Here is a 23,507-nt window from a genome sequence, read left to right as displayed (position 1 = left end):
AGTGTCAGAGAGAGTCAGAGAGAGTCAGAGAGTGTCAGAGAGTGTCAGATAGTGTCAGAGAGTGATAGTGAGTGTCAGAGAGTGTCAGAGAGAGTCAGAGAGTGATAGAGAGTGTCAGAGAGAGTCAGAGAGTGTCAGAGAGTGTCAGAGAGTGATAGTGAGTGTCAGAGAGTGCCAGAGAGTGATAGAGAGTGTCAGAGAGAGATAGAGAGTGTCAGAGAGTGTCAGAGAGTGATACAGAGTGTCAGAGAGAGTCAGAGAGCGTCAGAGAGAGTCAGAGAGTGATAGTAAGTGTCTGAGAGTGATAGTGAGTGTCAGAGAGTGATGCTGAGTGTCAGAGATAGTCAGAGAGTGTCAGAGAGTGATAGTGAGTGTCAGAGAGTGACAGAGAGTGATATAGAGTGTCAGAGAGTGATAGTGAGTGTCAGAGAGTGATAGAGAGTGTCAGAGAGTGATAGAGAATGTCAGAGAGTGATATTAAGTGTCTGAGAGATTCAGAGAGTGTCAGAGAGTGATACAGAGTTTCAGAGAGAGTCAGAGAGTGTCAGAGAGTGATAGTGAGTGTCAGAGTGTGTCAGAGAGTGATAGTAAGTTTCTGAGAGTGTCAGAGAGTGTCAGAGAGTGATAGTAAGTGTCTGAGAGTGTCAGCGAGTGTCAGAGAGTGATAGAGAGAGTCAGAGAGAGTCAGAGAGTGATAGTGAGTGTCTGAGAGTGTCAGAGAGTGTCTGAGTGTGTAAGAGAGTGTAAGAGAGTTTCAGAGAGTGATAGAGAGTGTCAGAGAGTGTCAGAGAGTGTCAGAGATTGATAGAGAGTGTCAGAGAGTGATAGAGAGTGTCAGAGAGTGTCAGAGAGTGATAGTGAGTGTCAGAGAGTGTCAGAGAGTGATAGTAAGTGTCTGAGAGTGTCAGAGAGTGATAGTGAGTGTCAGAGAGTGTCAGAGAGTGATAGTAAGTGTCTGAGAGTGTCAGAGAGAGTCAGAGAGTGTCAGAGAGTGTCAGAGAGTGTCAGATAGTGTCAGAGAGTGATAGTGAGTGTCAGAGAGTGTCAGAGAGAGTCAGAGAGTGATAGAGAGTGTCAGAGAGTGTCAGAGAGTGTCAGAGAGTGTCAGAGAGTGATAGTGAGTGTCAGAGAGTGCCAGAGAGTGATAGAGAGTGTCAGAGAGAGATAGAGAGTGTCAGAGAGTGTCAGAGAGTGATACAGAGTGTCAGAGAGAGTCAGAGAGCGTCAGAGAGAGTCAGAGAGTGATAGTAAGTGTCTGTGAGTGATAGTGAGTGTCAGAGAGTGATACAGAGTGTCAGAGAGAGTCAGAGAGTGTCAGAGAGTGTCAGAGAGTGATAGTGAGTGTCAGAGAGTGGCAGAGAGTGATATAGAGTGTCAGAGAGTGATAGTGAGTGTCAGAGAGTGATAGAGAGTGTCAGAGAGTGATAGAGAATGTCAGAGAGTGATATTAAGTGTCTGAGAGATTCAGAGAGTTTCAGAGAGTGATACAGAGTTTCAGAGAGAGTCAGAGAGATTCAGAGAGTGTCAGAGAGTGATAGAGAGAGTCAGAGAGATTCAGAGAGAGTCAGAGAGTGTCAGAGAGTGTCACATAGAGTCAGAGAGTGATAGTGAGTGTCAGAGAGTGTCAGAGAGTGTCAGAGAGTGATAGAGAGTGTCAGAGAGAGTCAGAGAGTGTCAGAGAGTGTCAGAGAGTGATATTGAGTGTCAGAGAGTGATAGAGAGTGAGAGAGAGTGATAGTGAGTGTCAGAGAGTGTCAGAGAGTGTCAGAGAGTGATAGTGAGTGTCAGAGAGTGTCAGAGATTGATGGTGAGTGTCAGAGAGTGATAGAGAGTGTCAGAGAGTGATATTAAGTGTCTGAGAGATTCAGAGAGTGTCAGAGAGTGATAGTGAGTGTCAGAGAGTGTCAGAGAGTGTCAGAGAGTGATAGTAAGTGTCTGAGAGTGTCAGAGATTGTCAGAGAGTGTGAGAGAGTGTCAGAGAGTGATAGTGCGTGTCAGAGAGTGATAGTAAGTGTCAGAGAGTGTCAGAGTGTGTCAGAGAGTGTCAGAGAGTGATAGTGAGTGTCAGAGAGTGTCAGAGAGTGGTAGTGAGTGTCTGAGAGTGTCTGAGAGTGTAAGAGAGTGTCAGAGAGTGTCAGAGAGTTTCAGAGAGTGATAGAGAGTGTCAGAGAGTGTCAGAGAGTGATAGAGAGTGTCAGAGAGAGATAGAGAGTGTCAGAGAGTGTGAGAGAGTGTGAGAGAGTGTCAGAGAGTGATAGTGAGTGATAGTGAGTGTCTGAGAGTGTCTGAGAGTGTAAGAGAGTGTCAGAGAGATTCAGAGAGTGTTAGAGAGTGTCAGAGAGTGTCAGAGAGTGATAGAGAGTGTCAGACAGAGATAGAGATTGTGATAGAGTGTCAGAGAGTGTGAGAGAGTGTCAGAGAGTGGTAGTGAGTGTCAGAGAGTGGTAGTGAGTGTCTGAGAGTGTCAGAGAGTGTCTGAGTGTGTAAGAGAGTGTAAGAGAGTTTCAGAGAGTGATAGAGAGTGTCAGTGAGTGTCAGAGAGTGTCAGAGAGTGATAGAGAGTGTCAGAGAGTGATAGAGAGTGTCAGAGAGTATCAGAGAGTGATAGTGAGTGTCAGAGAGTGTCAGAGAGTGTCAGAGAGTGATAGTAAGTGTCTGAGAGTGTCAGAGAGTGTCAGAGAGTGATAGAGAGTGTCAGAGAGAGTCAGAGAGAGTCAGAGAGTGTCAGAGAGTGTCAGAGAGTGTCAGATAGTGTCAGAGAGTGATAGTGAGTGTCAGAGAGTGTCAGAGAGAGTCAGAGAGTGATAGAGAGTGTCAGAGAGAGTCAGAGAGTGTCAGAGAGTGTCAGAGAGTGATAGTGAGTGTCAGAGAGTGCCAGAGAGTGATAGAGAGTGTCAGAGAGAGATAGAGAGTGTCAGAGAGTGTCAGAGAGTGATACAGAGTGTCAGAGAGAGTCAGAGAGCGTCAGAGAGAGTCAGAGAGTGATAGTAAGTGTCTGAGAGTGATAGTGAGTGTCAGAGAGTGATGCAGAGTGTCAGAGAGAGTCAGAGAGTGTCAGAGAGTGTCAGAGAGTGATAGTGAGTGTCAGAGAGTGACAGAGAGTGATATAGAGTGTCAGAGAGTGATAGTGAGTGTCAGAGAGTGATAGAGAGTGTCAGAGAGTGATAGAGAATGTCAGAGAGTGATATTAAGTGTCTGAGAGATTCAGAGAGTGTCAGAGAGTGATACAGAGTTTCAGAGAGAGTCAGAGAGTGTCAGAGAGTGATAGTGAGTGTCAGAGTGTGTCAGAGAGTGATAGTAAGTGTCTGAGAGTGTCAGCGAGTGTCAGAGAGTGATAGAGAGAGTCAGAGAGAGTCAGAGAGTGATAGTGAGTGTCTGAGAGTGTCAGAGAGTGTCTGAGTGTGTAAGAGAGTGTAAGAGAGTTTCAGAGAGTGATAGAGAGTGTCAGAGAGTGTCAGAGAGTGTCAGAGAGTGATAGAGAGTGTCAGAGAGTGATAGAGAGTGTCAGAGAGTGTCAGAGAGTGATAGTGAGTGTCAGAGAGTGTCAGAGAGTGATAGTAAGTGTCTGAGAGTGTCAAAGAGTGATAGTGAGTGTCAGAGAGTGTCAGAGAGTGATAGTAAGTGTCTGAGAGTGTCAGAGAGTGTCAGAGAGTGATAGAGATGTCAGAGAGAGTCAGAGAGAGTCAGAGAGTGTCAGAGAGTGTCAGAGAGTGTCAGATAGTGTCAGAGAGTGATAGTGAGTGTCAGAGAGTGTCAGAGAGAGTCAGAGAGTGATAGAGAGGGTCAGAGAGAGTCAGAGAGTGTCAGAGAGTGTCAGAGAGTGATAGTGAGTGTCAGAGAGTGCCAGAGAGTGATAGAGAGTGTCAGAGAGAGATAGAGAGTGTCAGAGAGTGTCAGAGAGTGATACAAAGTGTCAGAGAGAGTCAGAGAGCGTCAGAGAGAGTCAGAGAGTGATAGTAAGTGTCTGAGAGTGATAGTGAGTGTCAGAGAGTGATACAGAGTGTCAGAGAGAGTCAGAGAGTGTCAGAGAGTGTCAGAGAGTGATAGTGAGTGTCAGAGAGTGACAGAGAGTGATATAGAGTGTCAGAGAGTGATAGTGAGTGTCAGAGAGTGATAGAGAGTGTCAGAGAGTGATAGAGAATGTCAGAGAGTGATATTAAGTGTCTGAGAGATTCAGAGAGTGTCAGAGAGTGATACAGAGTTTCAGAGAGAGTCAGAGAGTGTCAGAGAGTGATAGTGAGTGTCAGAGAGTGTCAGAGATTGATGGTGAGTGTCAGAGAGTGATAGAGAGTGTCAGAGAGTGATATTAAGTGTCTGAGAGATTCAGAGAGTGTCAGAGAGTGATAGTGAGTGTCAGAGAGTGTCTGAGAGTGTCAGAGAGTGATAGGAAGTGTCTGAGAGTGTCAGAGATTGTCAGAGAGTGATAGTGAGTGTCAGAGAGTGTCACAGAGTGTCAGAGAGTGTCAGAGAGAGTCAGAGAGTGTCAGAGAGTGTCAGAGATTGTCAGATAGTGTCAGAGAGTGATAGTGAGTGTCAGAGTGTGTCACAGAGTGTCAGAGAGAGTCAGAGACTGATAGTGAGTGTCAGAGAGTGTCAGAGAGTGATAGAGAGTGTCAGAGAGAGATAGAGAGTGTCAAAGAGTGTCAGAGAGTGTGAGAGAGTGTCAGAGAGTGATAGTGAGTGTCTGAGAGTGACAGAGAGTGATAGAGAGTGTCAGAGAGTGATAGTGAGTGTCAGAGAGTGATAGAGAGTGTCAGAGAGTGATAGAGAATGTCAGAGAGTGATATTAATTGTCTGAGAGATTCAGAGAGTGTCAGAGAGTGATAGAGTGTCAGAGAGAGTCAGAGAGTGTCAGAGAGTGTCAGAGAGTGTCAGAGAGTGTCAGAGAGTGATAGTGAGTGTCAGAGAGTGTCAGAGAGTGATAGTAAGTGTCTGAGAGTGTCAGAGAGTGTCAGAGAGTGATAGTAAGTGTCAGAGAGTGATGGTGAGTTTCAGAGAGTGTCTGAGAGTGTCAGAGAGTGTCAGAGAGTGTCAAAGAGTGATAGAGAGTGATAGAGAGTGTCAGAGAGTGTCAGAGAGTGTCAGACAGTGATAGAGAGTGTCAGAGAGTGTCTGAGAGAGTCAGAGTGATAGAGAGTGTCAGAGAGTGATAGAGAGTGTCAGAGTGTGATAGTGGTTTCAGAGAGTGTCAGAGTGTGGCAGAGAGTGTCAGAGAGTGGTAGAGAGTGTCAGAGAGTGCCAGAGATTGATAGAGAGTGATTGAGAGTATCAGAGAGTGTCAGAGTGTTATAGTAGTGTCAGAGAGTGTCAGAGTGTGATAGTAGTGTCAGAGAGTGTCAGAGAGTGTCAGAGATTGGTAGTGAGTGTCAGAGAGTGTCAGAGAGTGCTAGAGCGTGTCAAAGAGTGTCTGAGAGATTCAGAGAGTGATAGAGTGTCAGAGAGTGATAGAGAGTGTCAGAGAGTGTCAGAGAGTGATAGACAGTGTCAGTGACTGTCAGAGAGTGTCAGAGAGTGATAGACAGTGTCAGAGAGTGTCAGAGAGTGTCAGAGAGTGATAGTGAGTGTCTGAGAGTGTCTGAGAATACCTGAAAGTCTCAGAGAGAGTCGGAGATTGTCAGAGAGTGTCAGAGAGTGATGGAGAGTGTCAGAGAGAGACAGAGAGTGTCAGAGAGTGTCAGGGAGTGATCGTGAGTGTCTGAGAGTGTCGGAGAGTGATAGAGAGTGTCAGAGAGTGCCAGAGATTGATAGAGAGTGATTGAGAGTGTCAGAGATTGATAGTGAGTGTCAGAGAGTGTCAGAGAGTGTCAGAGATTGATGGTGAGTGTCAGAGAGTGATAGAGAGTGTCAGAGAGTGATATTAAGTGTCTGAGTGATTCAGAGAGTGTCAGAGAGTGATAGTGAGTGTCAGAGAGTGTCAGAGAGTGTCAGAGAGTGATAGTAAGTGTCTGAGAGTGTCAGAGAGTGTCAGAGAGTGTTAGTGAGTGTCAGAGAGTGTCACAGAGTTTCAGAGAGTGTCAGAGAGAGTCAGAGAGTGTCAGAGAGTGTCAGAGATTGTCAGATAGTGTCAGAGAGTGATAGTGAGAGTCAGAGAGTGTCACAGAGTGTCAGAGAGTGTCAGAGAGAGTCAGAGACTGATAGAGAGTGTCAGAGAGAGTCAGAGAGTGTCAGAGAATGATAGTGAGTGTCAGAGAGTGTCAGAGAGTGATAGAGAGTGTCAGAGAGAGATAGAGAGTGTCAAAGAGTGTCAGAGAGTGTGAGAGAGTGTCAGAGAGTGATAGTGAGTGTCTGAGAGTGACAGAGAGTGATAGAGAGTGTCTGAGCGTGATAGTGAGTGTCAGAGAGTGATAGAGAGTGTCAGAGAGTGATAGAGAATGTCAGAGAGTGATATTAATTGTCTGAGAGATTCAGAGAGTGTCAGAGTTTGATAGAGTGTCAGAGAGAGTCAGAGAGTGTCAGAGAGTGTCAGAGAGTGTCAGAGAGTGATAGTGAGTGTCAGAGAGTGTCAGAGAGTGATAGAGAATGTCAGAGAGTGATATTAATTGTCAGAGAGAGTCAGAGAGTGTCAGAGAGTGTCAGAGAGTGTCAGAGAGTGTCTGAGAGATTCAGAGAGTGATAGAGTGTCAGAGAGTGATAGAGAGTGTCAGAGAGTGTCAGAGAGTGATAGACAGTGTCAGTGACTGTCAGAGAGTGTCAGAGAGTGATAGACAGTGTCAGAGAGTGTCAGAGAGTGTCAGAGAGTGATAGTGAGTGTCTGAGAGTGTCTGAGAATACCTGAAAGTCTCAGAGAGAGTCGGAGATTGTCAGAGAGTGTCAGAGAGTGATGGAGAGTGTCAGAGAGTGATAGAGAGTGTCAGAGAGTGTCAGGGAGTGATAGTGAGTGTTTGAGAGTGTCTGAGAGTGATAGAGAGTGTCAGAGAGTGCCAGAGATTGATAGAGAGTGATTGAGAGTGTCAGAGATTGATAGTGAGTGTCAGAGAGTGTCAGAGATTGATGGTGAGTGTCAGAGAGTGATAGAGAGTGTCAGAGAGTGATATTAAGTGTCTGAGAGATTCAGAGAGTGTCAGAGAGTGATAGTGAGTGTCAGAGATTGTCAGAGAGTGTCAGAGAGTGATAGTAAGTGTCTGAGAGTGTCAGAGAGTGTCAGAGAGTGATAGTGAGTGTCAGAGAGTGTCACAGAGTGTCAGAGAGTGTCAGAGAGAGTCAGAGAGTGTCAGAGAGTGTCAGAGATTGTCAGATAGTGTCAGAGAGTGATAGTGAGTGTCAGAGAGTGTCAGAGAGTGATAGTGAGTGTCAGAGAGTGTCAGAGAGTGATAGAGAGTGTCAGAGAGATATAGAGAGTGTCAAAGAGTGTCAGAGAGTGTGAGAGAGTGTCAGAGAGTGATAGTGAGTGTCTGAGAGTGACAGAGAGTGATAGAGAGTGTCAGAGAGTGATAGTGAGTGTCAGAGAGTGATAGAGAGTGTCAGAGAGTGATAGAGAATGTCAGAGAGTGATATTAATTGTCTGAGAGATTCAGAGAGTGTCAGAGAGTGTCAGAGAGTGATAGAGTGTCAGAGAGAGTCAGAGAGTGTCAGAGAGTGTCAGAGAGTGTCAGAGAGTGATAGTGAGTGTCAGAGAGTGTCAGAGAGTGATAGTAAGTGTCTGAGAGTGTCAGAGAGTGTCAGAGAGTGATAGTAAGTGTCAGAGAGTGATAGTGAGTTTCAGAGAGTGTCTGAGAGTGTCAGAGAGTGTCAGAGGGTGATAGAGAGTGTCAGAGAGTGATAGAGAGTGTCAGAGAGTGTCAGAGAGTGTAAAAGAGTGATAGAGAGTGATAGAGAGTGATAGAGAGTGTCAGAGAGTGTCAGAGAGTGTCAGACAGTGATAGAGAGTGTCAGAGAGTGTCTGAGAGAGTCAGAGTGATAGAGAGTGTCAGAGAGTGATAGAGAGTGTCAGAGTGTGATAGTGGTGTCAGAGAGTGTCAGAGTGTGGCAGAGAGTGTCAGAGAGTGGTAGAGAGTGTCAGAGAGTGCCAGAGATTGATAGAGAGTGATTGAGAGTATCAGAGAGTGTCAGAGTGTTATAGTAGTGTCAGAGAGTGTCAGACAGTGTCAGAGTGTGATAGTAGTGTCAGAGAGTGTCAGAGAGTGTCAGAGAGTGTCAGAGATTGATAGTGAGTGTCAGAGAGTGTCAGAGAGTGCTAGAGAGTGTCAGAGAGTGTCAGAGAGTGATAGAGTGTCAGAGAGTGATAGAGAGTGTCAGAGAGTGTCAGAGAGTGATAGACAGTGTCAGTGACTGTCAGAGAGTGTCAGAGAGTGATAGACAGTGTCAGAGAGTGTCAGAGAGTGTCAGAGAGTGATAGTGAGTGTCTGAGAGTGTCTGAGAATACCTGAAAGTCTCAGAGAGAGTCGGGGATTGTCAGAGAGTGTCAGAGAGTGATAGAGAGTGTCAGAGAGTGTCATAGAGTGATAGAGAGTGTCAGAGAGTGTCAGGGAGTGATAGTGAGTGTCTGAGAGTGTCGGAGAGTGATAGAGAGTGTCAGAGAGTGCCAGAGATTGATAGAGAGTGATTGAGAGTGTCAGAGATTGATAGTGAGTGTCAGAGAGTCACAGAGAGTGTCAGAGAGTGATAGAGAGTGTCAGAGACTGTCAGAGAGTGTCAGAGAGTGATAGAGAGTGTCAGAGAGTGTCAGAGAGTGTCAGAGAGTGATAGAGAGTGATAGAGAGTGTCAGAGAGTGTCAGAGAGTGATAGAGAGTGTCAGGGAGGGTCAGAGAGTGTCAGAGAGTCTCAGAGTGTGATAGTGAGTGTCAGAGAGTGTCAGAGAGTGTCAGAGAGTGATAGTGAGTTTCTGAGAGTGTCAGAGAGTGGTAGAGAGTGTCAGAGAGTGATAGAGAGTGTCAGGGAGAGTCAGAGAGAGTCAGAGAGTGTCAGAGACTGTCAGATAGTGTCAGAGAGTGATAGTGAGTGTCAGAGAGTGTCAGAGAGCGTCAGAGAGTGATAGAGAGTGTCAGAGAGAGTCAGAGAGTGTCAGAGAGTGTCAGAGAGTGATAGTGAGTGTCAGAGAGTGTCAGACAGTGATAGTGAGTGTCAGAGAGTGTCAGAGAGTGTCAGAGAGTGATATTAAGTGTCTGAGAGATTCAGAGAGTGTCAGAGAGTGATACAGAGTGTCAGAGAGAGTCAGAGAGTTTCAGAGAGTGTCAGAGAGTGTCAGTGAGTGATAGTGAGTGTCAGAGAGGGTCAGAGAGTGATAGTAAGTGCCTGAGAGTGTCAGAGAGTGTCAGAGAGTGTCAGAGAGTGATAGAGAGTGTCAGAGAGAGTCAGAGAGTGTCAGAGAGTGTCAGAGAGAGATAGTGAGTGTCAGAGAGTGTCAGAGAGTGTCTGAGAGTGTCAGAGAGAGTCAGAGGGTGATAGAGCTTGTCAGAGAGTGTCAGAGAGTGTCAGAGAGTGATAGTGAGTGTCTGAGAGTGTCAGAGAGTGATAGACAGTGTCAGTGACTGTCAGAGAGTGTCAGAGAGTGATAGACAGTGTCAGAGAGTGTCAGAGAGTGTCAGAGAGTGATAGTGAGTGTCTGAGAGTGTCTGAGAATACCTGAAAGTCTCAGAGAGAGTCGGGGATTGTCAGAGAGTGTCAGAGAGTGATAGAGAGTGTCAGAGAGTGTCATAGAGTGATAGAGAGTGTCAGAGAGTGTCAGAGAGTGATAGTGAGTGTCTGAGAGTGTCGGAGAGTGATAGAGAGTGTCAGAGAGTGCCAGAGATTGATAGAGAGTGATTGAGAGTGTCAGAGATTGATAGTGAGTGTCAGAGAGTCACAGAGAGTGTCAGAGAGTGATAGAGAGTGTCAGAGACTGTCAGAGAGTGTCAGAGAGTGATAGAGAGTGTCAGAGAGTGTCAGAGAGTGTCAGAGAGTGATAGAGAGTGATAGAGAGTGTCAGAGAGTGTCAGAGAGTGATAGAGAGTGTCAGAGAGTGTCAGGGAGGGTCAGAGAGTGTCAGAGAGTCTCAGAGTGTGATAGTGAGTGTCAGAGAGTGTCAGAGAGTGTCAGAGAGTGATAGTGAGTTTCTGAGAGTGTCAGAGAGTGGTAGAGAGTGTCAGAGAGTGATAGAGAGTGTCAGGGAGAGTCAGAGAGAGTCAGAGAGTGTCAGAGACTGTCAGATAGTGTCAGAGAGTGATAGTGAGTGTCAGAGAGTGTCAGAGAGTGTCAGAGAGTGATAGAGAGTGTCAGAGAGAGTCAGAGAGTGTCAGAGAGTGTCAGAGAGTGATAGTGAGTGTCAGAGAGTGTCAGACAGTGATAGTGAGTGTCAGAGAGTGTCAGAGAGTGTCAGAGAGTGATATTAAGTGTCTGAGAGATTCAGAGAGTGTCAGAGAGTGATACAGAGTGTCAGAGAGAGTCAGAGAGTGTCAGAGAGTGTCAGAGAGTGTCAGTGAGTGATAGTGAGTGTCAGAGAGGGTCAGAGAGTGATAGTAAGTGCCTGAGAGTGTCAGAGAGTGTCAGAGAGTGTCAGAGAGTGATAGAGAGTGTCAGAGAGAGTCAGAGAGTGTCAGAGAGTGTCAGAGAGAGATAGTGAGTGTCAGAGAGTGTCAGAGAGTGTCTGAGAGTGTCAGAGAGAGTCAGAGGGTGATAGAGCGTGTCAGAGAGTGTCAGAGAGTGATAGTGAGTGTCAGAGAGTGTCAGAGAGTGATAGAGAGTGTCAGAGAGAGATAGAGAGTGTCAGAGAGTGTCAGAGAGTGTGAGAGAGTGTCAGAGAGTGATAGTGAGTGACTGAGAGTGACAGAGAGTGATAGAGAGTGTCAGAGAGTGAGAGTGAGTGTCAGAGAGTGATAGAGAGTGTCAGAGAGTCATAGAGAATGTCAGAGAGTGATATTAATTGTCTGAGAGATTCAGAGAGTGTCAGAGAGTGATAGTGAGTGTCAGAGAGTGTCAGAGAGTGATAGTAAGTGTCTGAGAGTGTCAGAGAGTGTCAGAGAGTGATAGTAAGTGTCTGAGAGTGTCAGAGAGTGTCAGAGAGTGACAGAGAGTGTCAGAGAGAGTCAGAGAGAGTCAGAGAGTGTCAGAGAGTGTCAGAGAGTGTCACATAGTGTCAGAGAGTGATAGTGCGTGTCAGAGAGTGTCAGAGAGTGTCAGAGAGTGTCAGAGAGTGATAGAGAGTGTCAGACAGAGTCAGAGAGTGTCAGAGAGTGTCAGAGAGTGTCAGAGAGTGCTAGTGAGTGTCAGAGAGTGATAGAGAGTGATAGTGAGTGTCAGAGAGTGCAGAGAGTGTCAGAGAGTGATAGTGAGTGTCAGAGAGTGTCAGAGAGTGATAGTGAGTGTCAGAGAGTGTCAGAGAGTGTCTAAGAGTGTCAGAGAGTGTCAGAGAGTGTCAGAGAGTGATAGAGAGTGATAGAGAGTGTCAGAGTGTGTCAGAGAGTGATAGTGAGTGTCAGAGAGTGATAGAGAGTGATAGTGAGTGTCAGAGAGCGTCAGAGAGTGTCAGAGAGTGATAGTGAGTGTCAGAGAGTGATAGAGAGTGTCAGAGAGTGTCTAAGAGTGTCAGTGAGTGTCAGAGAGTGATAGAGAGTGTCAGAGAGTGTCAGAGAGTGATAGTGAGTGTCAGAGAGTGATAGTGAGTGTCAGAGAGTGTCAGAGAGTGTCTAAGAGTGTCAGAGAGTGATAGAGAGTGTCAGAGAGTGATAGAGAGTGTCAGAGAGTGATAGTGAGTGTCTGAGAGTGTCAGAGAGTGATAGAGAGTGTCAGAGAGTGTCAGAGGGTGATAGAGAGTGATAGAGAGTGTCAGAGAGTGTCAGAGAGTGATAGAGAGTGTCAGAGAGTGTCTGAGTTAGTCAGAGAGTGATAGAGAGTGTCAGAGAGTGATAGAGAGTGTCAGAGAGTGTCAGAGAGTGTCAGAGAGTGATAGAGAGTGTCAGAGAGTGTCTGAGTTAGTCAGAGAGTGATAGAGAGTGTCAGAGAGTGATAGAGAGTGTCAGAGAGTGTCAGAGAGTGTCAGAGTGTGATAGTGAGTGTCAGAGAGTGTCAGAGAGTGTCAGAGAGTGATAGAGAGTGTCAGAGAGTGTCAGAGAGTGTCAGAGAGTGTCAGAGTGTGATAGTGAGTGTCAGAGATTGCCAGAGAGTGTCAGAGAGTGATAGTGAGTTCCTGAGAGTGTCAGAGAGTGGTCGAGAGTGTCAGAGAGTGCCATAGATTGATAGAGAGTGATTGAGACTATCAGAGAGTGTTAGAGTGTGATAGAGAGTGTCAGAGAGTGTCAGAGAGTGTCAGAGATTGATAGTGAGTGTCAGAGAGTGTCAGAGAGTGATAGAGAGTGTCAGAGAGTGTCTGAGTGAGTCAGAGAGTGATAGTAAGTGTCTGAGAGTGTCAGAGAGTGTCAGAGAGTGATAGTGAGTGTCAGAGAGTGTCAGAGAGTGATAGTGAGTGTCAGAGAATGTCAGAGAGTGTCTAAGAGTGTCAGAGAGTGTCAGAGAGTGATAGAGAGTGTCAGAGAGTGTCAGAGAGTGTCAGAGATTGATAGTGAGTGTCAGAGAGTGTCAGAGAGTGATAGTGAGTGTCAGAGAGTGTCAGGGAGAGTCTAAGAGTGTCAGAGAGTGTCAGAGAGTGATAGAGAGTGTCAGAGAGTGTCAGAGAGTGATAGTGAGTGTCAGAGAGTGATAGTGAGTGTCAGAGAGTGTCAGAGAGTGTCTAAGAGTGTCAGAGAGTGATAGTGAGTGTCAGAGAGTGTCAGAGAGTGACAGTGAGTGTCTGAGAGTGTCAGAGAGTGATAGAGAGTGTCAGAGAGTGTCAGAGAGTGATAGAGAGTGTCAGAGAGTGATAGTGAGTGTCAGAGAGTGTCAGAGAGTGTCTAAGAGTGTCAGAGAGTGATAGAGAGTGTCAGAGAGTGTCAGAGAGTGACAGTGAGTGTCTGAGAGTGTCAGAGAGTGATAGAGAGTGTCAGAGAGTGTCAGAGAGTGTCAGAGAGTGTCAGACAGTGATAGAGAGTGTCAGAGAGTGTCTGAGTTAGTCAGAGAGGGATAGAGAGTGTCAGAGAGTGATAGAGAGTGTCAGAGAGTGTCAGAGAGTGTCAGAGAGGGATAGAGAGTGTCAGAGAGTGTCTGAGTTAGTCAGAGAGTGTCTGAGTTAGTCAGAGAGTGATAGAGAGTGTCAGAGAGTGTCAGAGTGTGATAGTGAGTGTCAGAGAGTGTCAGAGAGTGTCAGAGAGTGATAGAGAGTGTCAGAGAGTGATATTAAGTGTCTGAGAGATTGAGAGAATGTCAGAGAGTGATACAGAGTGTCAGAGAGTCAGAGAGTATCAGAGAGTGTCAGAGAGTGTCAGAGAGTGATAGTAAGTGTCTGAGAGTGTCAGAGAGTGTCAGAGAGTGATAGAGAGTGTCAGAGAGAGTCAGAGTGAGTCAGAGAGTGTCAGAGAGTGTCAGAGAGTGTCAGATAGTGTCAGAGAGTGATAGTGAGTGTCAGAGAGTGTCAGAGAGAGTCAGAGAGTGATAGAGAGTGTGAGAGAGAGTCAGAGAGTGTCAGAGAGTGTCAGAGAGTGATAGTGAGTGTCAGAGAGTGCCAGAGAGTGATAGAGAGTGTCAGAGAGAGATAGAGAGTGTCAGAGAGTGTCAGAGAGTGATACAGAGTGTCAGAGAGAGTCAGAGAGAGTCAGAGAGAGTCAGAGAGTGATAGTAAGTGTCTGAGAGTGATAGTGAGTGTCAGAGAGTGATACAGAGTGTCAGAGAGAGTCAGAGAGAGTCAGAGAGTGTCAGAGAGTGATAGTGAGTGTCAGAGAGTGACAGAGAGTGATATAGAGTGTCAGAGAGTGATAGTGAGTGTCAGAGAGTCATAGAGAGTGTCAGAGAGTGATAGAGAATGTCAGAGAGTGATATTAAGTGTCTGAGAGATTCAGAGAGTGTCAGAGAGTGATACAGAGTTTCAGAGAGAGTCAGAGAGTGTCAGAGAGTGATAGTGAGTGTCAGAGAGTGTCAGAGAGTGATAGTAAGTGTCTGAGAGTGTCAGAGAGTGTCAGAGAGTGATAGTAAGTGTCTGAGAGTGTCAGCGAGTGTCAGAGTGTGATAGAGAGAGTCAGAGAGAGTCAGAGAGAGTCAGAGAGTGTCAGAGAGTGTCAGATAGTGTCAGAGAGTGATAGTGAGTGTCAGAGAGTGTCAGAGAGTGTCAGAGAGTGTCAGAGAGTGATAGAGAGTGTCAGAGAGAGTCAGAGAGTGTCAGAGAGTGTCAGAGAGTGATAGTGAGTGTCAGAGAGTGATAGAGAGTGAGAGAGAGTGATAGTGAGTGTCAGAGAGTGTCAGAGAGTGTCAGAGACTGATAGTGAGTGTCAGAGAGTGTCAGAGAGTGTCAGAGATTGATGGTGAGTGTCAGAGAGTGATAGAGAGTGTCAGAGAGTGATATTAAGTGTCTGAGAGATTCAGAGAGTGTCAGAGAGTGATAGTGAGTGTCAGAGAGTGTCAGAGAGTGTCAGAGAGTGATAGTAAGTGTCTGAGAGTGTCAGAGAGTGTCAGAGAGTGTCAGAGAGTGATAGTGAGTGTCAGAGAGTGTCACAGAGTGTCAGAGAGTGTCAGAGAGAGTCAGAGAGTGTCAGAGAGTGTCAGAGATTGTCAGATAGTGTCAGAGAGTGATAGTGAGTGTCAGAGAGTGTCACAGAGTGTCAGAGAGTGTCAGAGAGAGTCAGAGACTGATAGAGAGTGTTAGAGAGAGTCAGAGAGTGTCAGAGAGTGATAGTGAGTGTCAGAGAGTGTCAGAGAGTGATAGAGAGTGTCAGAGAGATATAGAGAGTGTCAAAGAGTGTCAGAGAGTGTGAGAGAGTGTCAGAGAGTGATAGTGAGTGTCTGAGAGTGACAGAGAGTGATAGAGAGTGTCAGAGAGTGATAGTGAGTGTCAGAGAGTGATAGAGAGTGTCAGAGAGTGATAGAGAATGTCAGAGAGTGATATTAATTGTCTGAGAGATTCAGAGAGTGTCAGAGAGTGATAGAGTGTCAGAGAGAGTCAGAGTGTGTCAGAGAGTGTCAGAGAGTGTCAGAGAGTGTCAGAGAGTGATAGTGAGTGTCAGAGAGTGTCAGAGAGTGATAGTAAGTGTCTGAGAGTGTCAGAGAGTGTCAGAGAGTGATAGTAAGTGTCAGAGAGTGATAGTGAGTTTCAGAGAGTGTCTGAGAGTGTCAGAGAGTGTCAGAGAGTGATAGAGAGTGTCAGAGAGTGATAGAGAGTGTCAGAGAGTGTCAGAGAGTGTCAAATAGTGATAGAGAGTGATAGAGAGTGTCAGAGAGTGTCAGAGAGTATCAGACAGTGATAGAGAGTGTCAGAGAGTGTCTGAGAGTGTCAGAGTGATAGAGAGTGTCAGAGAGTGCTAGAGAGTGTCAGAGTGTGATAGTGGTGTCAGAGAGTGTCAGAGTGTTGCAGAGACTGTCAGAGAGTGGTAGAGAGTGTCAGAGAGTGCCAGAGATTGATAGAGAGTGATTGAGAGTATCAGAGAGTGTCAGAGTGTGATAGTAGTGTCAGAGAGTGTCAGAGAGTGTCAGAGTGTGATAGTAGCGTCAGAGAGTGTCAGAGATTGGTAGTGAGTGTCAGAGAGTGTCAGAGAGTGCCAGAGAGTGTCAGAGAGTGTCTGAGAGATTCAGAGAGTGATAGAGTGTCAGAGAGTGATAGAGAGTGTCAGAGAATGTCAGAGAGTGATAGACAGTGTCAGTGACTGTCAGAGAGTGTCAGAGAGTGATAGACAGTGTCAGAGAGTGTCAGAGAGTGTCAGAGAGTGATAGTGAGTGTCTGAGAGTGTCTGAGAATACCTGAAAGTCTCAGAGAGAGTCGGAGATTGTCAGAGAGTGTCAGAGAGTGATAGAGAGTGTCAGAGAGAGTCAGTGAGTGTCAGAGAGTGTCAGAGAGTGATAGTGAGTGTCAGAGAGTGTCAGACAGTGATAGTGAGTGTCAGAGAGTGTCAGACAGTGTCAGAGAGTGATATTAAGTGTCTGAGAGATTCAGAGAGTGTCAGAGAGTGATACAGAGTGTCAGAGAGAGTCAGAGAGTGTCAGAGAGTGTCAGAGAGTGTCAGTGAGTGATAGTGAGTGTCAGAGAGGGTCAGAGAGTGATAGTAAGTGTCTGAGAGTGTCAGAGATGTGTCAGAGAGTGTCAGAGAGTGATAGAGAGTGTCAGAGAGAGTCAGAGAGTGTCAGAGAGTGTCAGAGAGTGTCAGAGAGAGATAGTGAGTGTCAGAGAGTGTCAGAGAGTGTCTGAGAGTGTCAGAGAGAGTCAGAGGGTGATAGAGCGTGTCAGAGAGTGTCAGAGAGTGATAGTGAGTGTCAGAGAGTGTCAGAGAGTGATAGAGAGTGTCAGAGAGAGATAGAGAGTGTCAGGGAGTGTCAGAGAGTGTGAGAGAGTGTCAGAGAGTGATAGTGAGTGTCTGAGAGTGACAGAGAGTGATAGAGAGTGTCAGAGAGTGATAGTGAGTGTCAGAGAGTGATAGAGAGTGTCAGAGAGTCTAGAGAATGTCAGAGAGTGATATTAATTGTCTGAGAGATTCAGAGAGTGTCAGAGAGTGATAGTGAGTGTCAGAGAGTGTCAGAGAGTTGTAGTAAGTGTCTGAGAGTGTCAGAGAGAGTCAGAGAGTGATAGTAAGTGTCTGAGAGTGTCAGAGAGTGTCAGAGAGTGACAGAGAGTGTCAGAGAGAGTCAGAGAGAGTCAGAGAGTGTCAGAGAGTGTCACATAGTGTCAGAGAGTTTCAGAGAGTGATAGAGAGTGTCAGACAGAGTCAGAGAGTGTCAGAGAGTGTCAGAGAGTGTCAGAGAGTGATAGTGAGTGTCAGAGAGCGTCAGAGAGTGATAGTGAGTGTCAGAGAGTGTCAGAGAGTGTCTAAGAGTGTCAGAGAGTGTCAGAGAGTGATAGAGAGTGATAGAGAGTGATAGTGAGTGTCAGAGAGTGCAGAGAGTGTCAGAGAGTGATAGTGAGTGTCAGAGAGCGTCAGAGAGTGATAGTGAGTGTCAGAGAGTGTCAGAGAGTGTCTAAGAGTGTCAGAGAGTGTCAGAGAGTGTCAGAGAGTGATAGTGAGTGTCTGAGAGTGTCTGAGAATACCTGAAAGTCTCAGAGAGAGTCGGAGATTGTCAGAGAGTGTCAGAGAGTGATAGAGAGTGTCAGAGAGAGTCAGTGAGTGTCAGAGAGTGTCAGAGAGTGATAGTGAGTGTCAGAGAGTGTCAGACAGTGATAGTGAGTGTCAGAGAGTGTCAGACAGTGTCAGAGAGTGATATTAAGTGTCTGAGAGATTCAGAGAGTGTCAGAGAGTGATACAGAGTGTAAGAGAGAGTCAGAGAGTGTCAGAGAGTGTCAGAGAGTGTCAGAGAGTGTCTAAGAGTGTCAGAGAGGGTCAGAGAGTGATAGTAAGTGTCTGAGAGTGTCAGAGATGTGTCAGAGAGTGTCAGAGAGTGATAGAGAGTGTCAGAGAGAGTCAGAGAGTGTCAGAGAGTGTCAGAGAGTGTCAGAGAGTGTCAGAGAGAGATAGTGAGTGTCAGAGAGTGTCAGAGAGTGTCTGAGAGTGTCAGAGAGAGTCAGAGGGTGATAGAGCGTGTCAGAGAGTGTCAGAGAGTGATAGTGAGTGTCAGAGAGTGTCAGAGAGTGATAGAGAGTGTCAGAGAGAGATAGAGAGTGTCAGAGAGTGTCAGAGAGTGTGAGAGAGTGTCAGAGAGTGATAGTGAGTGTCTGAGAGTGACAGAGAGTGATAGAGAGTGTCAGAGAGTGATAGTGAGTGTCAGAGAGTGATAGAGAGTGTCAGAGAGTCTAGAGAATGTCAGAGAGTGATATTAATTGTCTGAGAGATTCAGAGAGTGTCAGAGAGTGATAGTGAGTGTCAGAGAGTGTCAGAGAGTTGTAGTAAGTGTCTGAGAGTGTCAGAGAGAGTCAGAGAGTGATAGTAAGTGTCTGAGAGTGTCAGAGAGTGTCAGAGAGTGACAGAGAGTGTCAGAGAGAGTCAGAGAGAGTCAGAGAGTGTCAGAGAGTGTCACATAGTGTCAGAGAGTTTCAGAGAGTGATAGAGAGTGTCAGACAGAGTCAGAGAGTGTCAGAGAGTGTCAGAGAGTGATAGTGAGTGTCAGAGAGCGTCAGAGAGTGATAGTGAGTGTCAGAGAGTGTCAGAGAGTGTCTAAGAGTGTCAGAGAGTGTCAGAGAGTGATAGAGAGTGATAGAGAGTGATAGTGAGTGTCAGAGAGTGCAGAGAGTGTCAGAGAGTGATAGTGAGTGTCAGAGAGCGTCAGAGAGTGATAGTGAGTGTCAGAGAGTGTCAGAGAGTGTCTAAGAGTGTCAGAGAGTGTCAGAGAGTGATAGAGAGTGATAGAGAGTGTCAGAGTGTGTCAGAGAGTGATAGTGAGTGTCAAAGTGTGATAGAGAGTGATAGTGAGTGTCAGAGAGTGTCAGAGAGTGATAGTGAGTGTCAGAGAGTGATAGTGAGTGTCAGAGAGTTTCAGAGAGTGTCTAAGAGTGTCAGAGAGTGTCAGAGAGTGATAGAGAGTGTCAGAGAGTGTCAGAGAGTGATAGTGAGTGTCAGAGAGTGATAGTGAGTGTCAGAGAGTGTCAGAGAGTGTCTAAGAGTGTCAGAGAGTGATAGTGAGTGTCTGAGAGTGTCAGAGAGTGATAGTGAGTGTCTGAGAGTGTCAGAGAGTGATAGAGAGTGTCAGAGAGTGTCAGAGAGTGATAGAGAGTGATAGAGAGTGTCAGAGAGTGTCAGAGAGTGTCAGAGAGTGATAGAGAGTGTCAGAGAGTGTCTGAGTTAGTCAGAGAGTGATAGAGAGTGTCAGAGAGTGATAGAGAGTGTCAGAGAGTGTCAGAGAGTGTCAGAGAGTGATAGAGAGTGTCAGAGAGTGTCTGACTTAGTCAGAGAGTGATAGAGAGTGTCAGAGAGTGATGGAGAGTGTCAGAGAGTGTCAGAGTGTAATAGTGAGTGTCAGAGAGTGTCAGAGAGTGATAGAGAGTGTCAGAGAGTGTCAGAGAGTGTCAGAGAGTGTCAGAGTGTGATAGTGAGTGTCAGAGAGTGTCAGAGAGTGTCAGAGAGTGATAGTGAGTTTCTGAGAGTGTCAGAGAGTGGTCGAGAGTGTCAGAGAGTGCCATAGATTGATAGAGAGTGATTGAGACTATCAGAGAGTGTTAGAGTGTGATAGAGAGTGTCAGAGAGTGTCAGAGAGTGTCAGAGATTGATAGAGAGTGTCAGAGAGTGATAGAGAGTGTCAGAGAGTGTCTGAGTGAGTCAGAGAGTGATAGTAAGTGTCTGAGAGTGTCAGAGAGTGTCAGAGAGTGCTAGAGAGTGTCAGAGAGTGTCTGAGAGATTCAGAGAGTGATAGAGTGTCAGAGAGTGATAGAGAGTGTCAGAGAGTGTCAGAGAGTGATAGACAGTGTCAGTGACTGTCAGAGAGTGTCAGAGAGTGATAGGCAGTGTCAGAGAGTGTCAGAGAGTGTCAGAGAGTGATAGTGAGTGTCTGAGAGTGTCTGAGAATACCTGAAAGTCTCAGAGAGAGTCGGAGATTGTCAGAGAGTGTCAGAGAGTGATAGAGAGTGTCAGAGAGTGTCAGAGAGTGATAGAGAGTGTCAGAGAGTGGCAGGGAGTGATAGTGAGTGTCTGAGAGTGTCGGAGAGTGATAGAGAGTGTCAGAGAGTGCCAGAGATTGATAGAGAGTGATTGAGAGTGTCAGAGATTGATAGTGAGTGTCAGAGAGTGATAGAGAGTGATAGAGAGTGATAGAGAGTGATAGAGAGTGATGGTGAGTGTCTGAGAGTGTCAGAGAGTGTCAGAGAGTGTCTGAGAGTGTCTGAGAGTGTCAGAGAGTGTCAGAGAGTGTCAGAGAGTGTCAGAGAGAGATAGTGAGTGTCAGAGAGTGTCAGAGAGTGTCTGAGAGTGTCAGAGAGAGTCAGAGGGTGATAGAGCGTGTCAGAGAGTGTCAGAGAGTGATAGTGAGTGTCAGAGAGTGTCAGAGAGTGATAGAGAGTGTCAGAGAGAGATAGAGAGTGTCAGAGAGTGTCAGAGAGTGTGAGAGAGTGTCAGAGAGTGATAGTGAGTGTCTGAGAGTGACAGAGAGTGATAGAGAGTGTCAGAGAGTGATAGTGAGTGTCAGAGAGTGATAGAGAGTTTCAGAGAGTCTAGAGAATGTCAGAGAGTGATATTAATTGTCTGAGAGATTCAGAGAGTGTCAGAGAGTGATAGTGAGTGTCAGAGAGTGTCAGAGAGTTGTAGTAAGTGTCTGAGAGTGTCAGAGAGTGTCAGAGAGTGATAGTAAGTGTCTGAGAGTGATAGAGAGTGATGGTGAGTGTCTGAGAGTGTCAGAGAATGTCAGAGAGTGATATTAATTGTCTGAGAGATTCAGAGAGTGTCAGAGAGTGATAGTGAGTGTCAGAGAGTGTCAGAGAGTTGTAGTAAGTGTCTGAGAGTGTCAGAGAGTGTCAGAGAGTGATATTAAGTGTCTGAGAGATTCAGAGAGTGTCAGAGAGTGATACAGAGTGTCAGAGAGAGTCAGAGAGTGTCAGAGAGTGTAAGAGAGTGTCAGTGAGTGATAGTGAGTGTCAGAGAGGGTCAGAGAGTGATAGTAAGTGTCTGAGAGTGTCAGAGATGTGTCAGAGAGTGTCAGAGAGTGATAGAGAGTGTCAGAGAGTGTCAGAGAGTGTCAGAGAGTGTCAGAGAGAGATAGTGAGTGTCAGAGAGTGTCAGAGAGTGTCTGAGAGTGTCAGAGAGAGTCAGAGGGTGATAGAGCGTGTCAGAGAGTGTCAGAGAGTGATAGTGAGTGTCAGAGAGTGTCAGAGAGTGATAGAGAGTGTCAGAGAGAGATAGAGAGTGTCAGAGAGTGTCAGAGAGTGTGAGAGAGTGTCAGAGAGTGATAGTGAGTGTCTGAGAGTGACAGAGAGTGATAGAGAGTGTCAGAGAGTGATAGTGAGTGTCAGAGAGTGATAGAGAGTGTCAGAGAGTCTAGAGAATGTCAGAGAGTGATATTAATTGTCTGAGAGATTCAGAGAGTGTCAGAGAGTGATAGTGAGTGTCAGAGAGTGTCAGAGAGTTGTAGTAAGTGTCTGAGAGTGTCAGAGAGTGTCAGAGAGTGATAGTAAGTGTCTGAGAGTGTCAGAGAGTGTCAGAGAGTGACAGAGAGTGATAGAGAGTGTCAGAGAGTGATGGTGAGTGTCAGAGAGTGATAGAGAGTGTCAGAGAGTCTAGAGAATGTCAGAGAGTGATATTAATTGTCTGAGAGATTCAGAGAGTGTCAGAGAGTGATACTGAGTGTCAGAGAGTGTCAGAGAGTTGTAGTAAGTGTCTGAGAGTGTCAGAGAGTGTCAGAGAGTGATAGTAAGTGTCTGAGAGTGTCAGAGAGTGTCAGAGAGTGACAGAGAGTGTCAGAGAGAGTCAGAGAGAGTCAGAGAGTGTCAGAGAGTGTCAGAGAGTGTCACATAGTGTCAGAGAGTGATAGTGCGTGTCAGAGAGTGTCAGAGAGTGTCAGAGAGTGTCAGAGAGTGTCAGAGAGTGATAGAGAGTGTCAGACAGAGTCAGAGAGTGTCAGAGAGTGTCAGGGAGTGTCAGAGAGTGATAGTGAGTGTCAGAGAGCGTCAGAGAGTGATAGTGAGTGTCAGAGAGTGTCAGAGAGTGTCTAAGAGTGTCAGAGAGTGTCAGAGAGTGATAGAGAGTGATAGAGAGTGATAGTGAGTGTCAGAGAGTGCAGAGAGTGTCAGAGAGTGATAGTGAGTGTCAGAGAGCGTCAGAGAGTGATAGTGAGTGTCAGAGAGTGTCAGAGAGTGTCTAAGAGTGTCAGAGAGTGTCAGAGAGTGATAGAGAGTGATAGAGAGTGTCAGAGTGTGTCAGAGAGTGATAGTGAGTGTCAAAGAGTGATAGAGAGTGATAGTGAGTGTCAGAGAGTGTCAGAGAGTGATAGTGAGTGTCAGAGAGTGATAGTGAGTGTCAGAGAGTGTCAGAGAGTGTCTAAGAGTGTCAGAGAGTGTCAGAGAGTGATAGAGAGTGTCAGAGAGTGTCAGAGAGTGATAGTGAGTGTCAGAGAGTGATAGTGAGTGTCAGAGAGTGTCAGAGAGTGTCTAAGAGTGTCAGAGAGTGATAGAGAGTGTCAGAGAGTGTCAGAGAGTGATAGTGAGTGTCTGAGAGTGTCAGAGAGTGATAGAGAGTGCCAGAGAGTGTCAGAGAGTGATAGAGAGTGATAGAGAGTGTCAGAGAGTGTCAGAGAGTGTCAGAGAGTGATAGAGCGTGTCAGAGAGTGTCTGAGTTAGTCAGAGAGTGATAGAGAGTGTCAGAGAGTGATAGAGAGTGTCAGAGAGTGTCAGAGAGTGTCAGAGAGTGATAGAGAGTGTCAGAGAGTGTCTGAGTTAGTCAGAGAGTGATAGAGAGTGTCAGAGAGTGATGGAGAGTGTCAGAGAGTGTCAGAGAGTGTCAGAGTGTAATAGTGAGTGTCAGAGAGTGTCAGAGAGTGATAGAGAGTGTCAGAGAGTGTCAGAGAGTGTCAGAGAGTGTCAGAGTGTGATAGTGAGTGTCAGAGAGTGTCAGAGAGTGTCAGAGAGTGATAGTGAGTTTCTGAGAGTGTCAGAGAGTGGTCGAGAGTGTCAGAGAGTGCCATAGATTGATAGAGAGTGATTGAGACTATCAGAGAGTGTTAGAGTGTGATAGAGAGTGTCAGAGAGTGTCAGAGAGTGTCAGAGATTGATAGTGAGTGTCAGAGAGTGTCAGAGAGTGATAGAGAGTGTCAGAGAGTGTCTGAGTGAGTCAGAGAGTGATAGTAAGTGTCTGAGAGTGTCAGAGAGTGTCAGAGAGTGATAGTGAGTGTCAGAGAGTGACAGAGAGTGATATAGAGTGTCAGAGAGTGATAGTGAGTGTCAGAGAGTGATAGAGAGTGTCAGAGAGTGATAGAGAATGTCAGAGAGTGATATTAAGTGTCTGAGAGTGTCAGCGAGTGTCAGAGTGTGATAGAGAGAGTCAGAGAGAGTCAGAGAGAGTCAGAGAGTGTCAGAGAGTGTCAGATAGTGTCAGAGAGTGATACAGAGTTTCAGAGAGAGTCAGAGAGTGTCAGAGAGTGATAGTGAGTGTCAGAGAGTGTCAGAGAGTGATAGTAAGTGTCTGAGAGTGTCAGAGAGTGTCAGAGAGTGATAGTAAGTGTCTGAGAGTATCAGCGAGTGTCAGAGTGTGATAGAGAGAGTCAGAGAGAGTCAGAGAGAGTCAGAGAGTGTCAGAGAGTGTCAGATAGTGTCAGAGAGTGATAGTGAGTGTCAGAGAGTGTCAGAGAGTGTCAGAGAGTGTCAGAGAGTGATAGAGAGTGTCAGAGTGTGATAGTGGTGTCAGAGAGTGTCAGAGTGTTGCAGAGACTGTCAGAGAGTGGTAGAGAGTGTCAGAGAGTGCCAGAGATTGATAGAGAGTGATTGAGAGTATCAGAGAGTGTCAGAGTGTGATAGTAGTGTCAGAGAGTGTCAGAGAGTGTCAGAGTGTGATAGTAGCGTCAGAGAGTGTCAGAGAGTGTCAGAGATTGGTAGTGAGTGTCAGAGAGTGTCAGAGAGTGCTAGAGAGTGTCAGAGAGTGTCTGAGAGATTCAGAGAGTGATAGAGTGTCAGAGAGTG

This window comes from Heterodontus francisci, chromosome 3 (genome assembly GCF_036365525.1).
Source record: "Heterodontus francisci isolate sHetFra1 chromosome 3, sHetFra1.hap1, whole genome shotgun sequence".
NCBI lineage: Eukaryota > Metazoa > Chordata > Chondrichthyes > Heterodontiformes > Heterodontidae > Heterodontus > Heterodontus francisci.
The sequence above is the reverse complement of the archived record's forward strand: the minus strand, read 5'-3'. Positions refer to the sequence as shown.